The following is a 4740-nucleotide window of genomic DNA, read 5'->3' as shown; positions in this document are numbered from 1 at the left end:
TCAGGCAAAGCGTCGATTACCCAGCTTGTCAGCCTGCCTAACTCTACATCTAACCCTGTTTCAACCTCCTCCTCTGCTTTGAATCAACCTATTAACTTCACCCCTTTGACCACTGCACAAACCCTGCCAATCTATCAGCCTACCTCCAGCTTAGACCATGCCTCTGGAAATCTATCCTGGAAAGCAGCCATCTTAAATCAAGGCCCTTCCTGTGTGACACCTCACAGGATGGCAGCACCCATATCCAATGTGGCAGCCTCTGTGGCCAAGGCCTGCAAGCCTCACCAAGACCTCAGAACTAGCTCAAATGCTCTTGTTTTGGCCTACTCCTCTTCCTCCAGAGAGAACTCAAGTTCTAGTGATTCTGAGGAGTTCCCACCTTGCCCTCTAATCCCAGGGGATCCCTGGGAGAGGATCTGGAAAGCTGCCATTAAGGAAGGAGATTGGCAGATTGCATCCAAATTTACTGCATTGCCAATGAGATACAACAGAGGGAGGAGAGATGGACCAAGATGGGAGCCAGTGATATAAGGCAAGATAAAAGAACTGTGTCAGGCAGCCAAAGACCATGGGAGGGAGTCTCCATATTTTAATATCTTGTTCAGACCACTTTCAGTGCATATATGCTAACCCCCCCACAACTTGAAATATGTGATGACCGTGTCACTATCTGCCACCAAGTACAGCCTGTGGGAAGGGGGATGGAAGCGCATGCTTCAAGGATTCCCTGCTGACTGCACGAATGACCCAGCCAGAGCGGCATTAATGATGGACCATTTAGCCAGGGAGGGGCAGTTTAGCCAGCCTGATGATCAAGCAGTGGTTGTCCCCAGGCAAGTACTTGACAAAGTTAAAAATGTTGCTAGAAAAGCACTGGTCCAAGTACCAGATGGCAGCACTCCTAACTTGAAGTGTGCTCATATCAGGCAAGGACTGCGAGAAACATGCATGAAATTTGTACATCGATTAAAAGAAAGCCCTGGAAAAACAGATTCCTGATAATAGAACCAGAAACAAGCTGTTAGTAGCTAGTGCTAACCCTGAATGTCAAAAGGTATTGCACACCCTGCCATGAGAACCACCACCAACACTCCTCCAGATGATCGAGGCAGGTAATCGTCTCGGGACGATGGAGCACGTGACAGCTGTACAAGCCCAGGCCACTGGGCAAGGAGTTGCAAAACCCCTAGTGGCTGCAAAGTTTGTTTTCAAAACATCATGGTTGCAATACTAGCCTACATGTTTTCAATGTGGTCAACAGGGACGTTTTCAAAAGACTCTTCAGAGAAAGGGGAGATACCTGGTTCCTGGTAAAAAGCAACCCCAGGCTAAACAGTTTTCTTCAAAAGGTAACTTCCACAGGCAGCTGTCAAAAAACTTCCCCTGGAGTGCAAGTTGCTCTTGTGTGATGACAGAAATCTACAAGCTGATGCTGCCAACAACTGTGGAAAAATCAATATGCTCTAGCCTCCACCACAGGCCACGTGTCTCCGAACTCCAACAACTCATTTCAGGACTACCAGCAACAATTCCACGAGGTGCCCACCTGGAACTGGTGAGTGCTAAGCCTGTAATGCTGACAGACTTTTTTGCACATTTAATTTCGACAGGGCAACTTGGGCCGTAAGATCGGCCCTGTAAAGTATTGATCCTGGGCAACTGCAGATCGAAGAAGGATATTTTGTTCTCCTTACTGTATTATCTGTTACATCTTCCTAGGAAATAACTATTTTGGCCATAAGCTGTGACCCTCTTATTTTATTCCTAGAGGATTGCCTATTGCTCAAGTGATTATAATGCCTGATGAGATAGAAGACTCAGAATCCTTTATCATGTGGACTCAAATTATCAGTAGGGGCAGAAAGGGGGACTAGACATCTTACACAGAAAGTTTAAGTAAAACACTAAATGTACTTAATTTTTTGAATAATTCATTTATGGAACCAATTCCTCCAATTATCCATCATTTTCCTAATACAACATAGGCTCAACTAAAGGAAAGACCACCAGTGTTAGTAAAAGACACCAAAACAAATCAAGTTCTGGGGCCATTTCAATTAATAACTTGGGGAAAGAGATATGGTTGTATCTCCATAGGTAGAGAACCTTGCAGGGTATTAGCCAAAATCATCAAACCTTACCTACAGTCATTAAAGGAAGATCCACCAGAAAGTTCCAGTACCCCAACTCCTAACAATGAGCCTAAAACTATTACTCCTCGTGACTGACCATTTTTGCAGCTTCTCTTCACAAATCATTGTTAGAACCATGGTGCCCAAAGGACTCTCAGTAATCGCACTTGTCCTCATTGATATCTCGCTCCTTGCCAGCAGCAAAATTATCCAGCAGCTGAAACAGAATGTCTGGATTACCTTAGTTAATATAAAACACCAAGAGACCTTATGTTTATCTGTCGCCACACCATATAACCCTTTTCCAACGTGCCTGGTAGCAGATGAGCAGCCAGTAACTGAAAAGGCTATCCACAATATACAAAATAACAATCCCAGTAGTAATCTGAAATACAATGCTGTGCACTTCTGGGACTCGAGGGCTCTCTTCCACATGCACTGTTAGAGCCTCAAGAATTGGAGCTCTTTGGTTCAGTTAAAATGGATTACTGCATTATCTTTCATTACAAAAAGAGAGTTCTGTTGGTAAGATCTAATGGTGATAAGCCCCAAATTGTGAAGACAGATGAACCAGCACTGTGGGAGGTTTCCCCCCACCATCCTACAAGAATAAGAGCTTGTGGTGTAATTATCCTTCACGACATCCATCTAAATCAAGTGATACCCTTCTGCAGTTACTGTGAGCCACATTCCTTATTTGTAGGGACAGAGCATGGTCCGCCATTCCATGCTGCATTAAAGGCAGGCCACGTAGCCTTGGTAGACTCACTTTACTAACTCCCAATATTACAACATTAATTGGCAGTGGCAAAAATAGGAAAAAATATTTTGTACATCAGTTCCAATCCAACTGTAATAGTATATTAGAGTTTTGGAATAGAAGACAGAGGATAGCTGCTCTGCTCTTGTACCTTGGGTAGCTGTTGCACAAGCAGTAACCCAATTGGGAAGGCTGGGATGTTGGTTAAATAAAGAGACCGACACAGCTTCTATTGCCCTGAGTGATTTCCTAACAGACATTGATAGTATAAAGCATGCAACACTACAGAATAGAGCTGCCCTAGATTTTTGCTGTTGGCACAGAGGCATGGATGCCAAGATTTGAAGGCATGTGCTGTATGAATCTTTCAGACCATACTGAGTCTATATACAAGAGTATTCAAGTTCTAAAGGATGGAGTCAAAGAGTTGCAGATTAATGATGAAAATGACTGGTTTGATAGATTCTTTAAAAGTTAAGGAATCAAGGGATGGGTGTTATCTATAATGAAGACTGGGTTATTTATCTATATAGTTATTGTTGTTATACTGTTAGTTGTTCCTTGTCTGTTGGGATGATTTTACAAAGTTTTGTAAAACTTTTCAGTTGTATTTTTATAGTCAAACAGAAAGGTGGAGATATGAGGGTCAGCCTCGCCGACATTCCAGGCCAGGCAACCATCATCAAAGAGGAATTATACCCTAACCCTAAACCTTGGGAGGCATTTGTGATGATCACAAAAGAAAGTTACTAGGAGTTAGAGGATTACTTATGTTAATGCCTCATCCATATTCCTAACCCTCATTCCCCACTGATTATCCCTACTCCCAATTTCTAGAATGTTCTCCCTTCCTTGTATCCCCCATTGGCTCTCATTTAGTACAGTGCTCCACCCAGCCTATCCCATTACTCCCTGCCTTCCCTTACTCCACCTTTGCACCATTTTCCCCTGTACCCATTGGACCCTGACCTCAAGTCCACCCCCTCTTACCCCATACTTATACCCTAGACTTTCCTTTGAGTCTTCAATCACCAGCTTCCAAAGAGAATAGACCTCCCACCTCTCTAACCTGTTCCTTTGGTTATCGTGTTCAGTTTTTGTTCCTTGTCCCACACTTATTTTTCTCATTATTAAAGTACTTTATTTTATTAAGTTGTGGTCATCATACTCACTCTTAATTTATTTTCACCACTCCTGCCCTGATAGCACAAAACACAAAAGAATTGTCAGGGGCCAACCTCCACCAAACAGTCTGTTGTTGAGAGGGACACCTACAAGACCTTTAAGTTAAAGCTGGCAAACTGAGAACAGAAATTTGATAAAAAGGAGCTCCAAGATTTGATCTAGTGGGTTTTTAAAGATACCCCAACTATCACTGAGCCCAACTCATATTCAGTTGACCATTGGGACCCAGTAGGGAAAAAACTTTAGAATTTGGCTGTCAATTGGAATCACTCCACGCACAAGTTAATTCCAATCTTTTAAAAGGTGTATGATGTGATAAAATTAGAAGGAGCAAAACATGAAATTAAAATCATTTGGAGAGAAGCAAAAATCAAATGATTTGGACAAGTCTGGGAATGCCAACGCTGCATTTTCCTTCAAAGTCTATCCACCGACATTCGCAGGGGAGAGACACGAGCTGAGATGGCAAACACTTGTGCCCGCAGCTGGCCTGAAATGAGGCTTAGCCAGTGACCCTGTTGCCCCCTGTCCCTTGCCACCAGACCCTTCACTTGAGATCCACAATGGCAGTGCACAGGCCATTTTGGACCTCTCCTTCTCTGTCCCGCCAGTTCCTTCATATTCTCCTCGTCCCTCCAACCTAACTAGCATCAAGCAGTCCAA

General features: G+C 43.4%; 1 pseudogene; it reads left to right on the top strand.

Moving 5' to 3' along the window:
• Positions 1-1129: 1129 nt before the first annotated feature.
• LOC148219876 (uncharacterized) lies at positions 1130-3645 on the top strand (annotated as a pseudogene).
• Positions 3646-4740: the final 1095 nt, after the last annotated feature.

This window comes from Sturnus vulgaris, chromosome Z, assembly GCF_052056855.1.
Source record: "Sturnus vulgaris isolate bStuVul1 chromosome Z, bStuVul1.hap1, whole genome shotgun sequence".
Classification (NCBI taxonomy): Eukaryota; Metazoa; Chordata; class Aves; order Passeriformes; family Sturnidae; genus Sturnus; species Sturnus vulgaris.
Note: the sequence above shows the minus strand (reverse complement) of the source record. Positions and strands in the feature narration are given on the sequence as shown.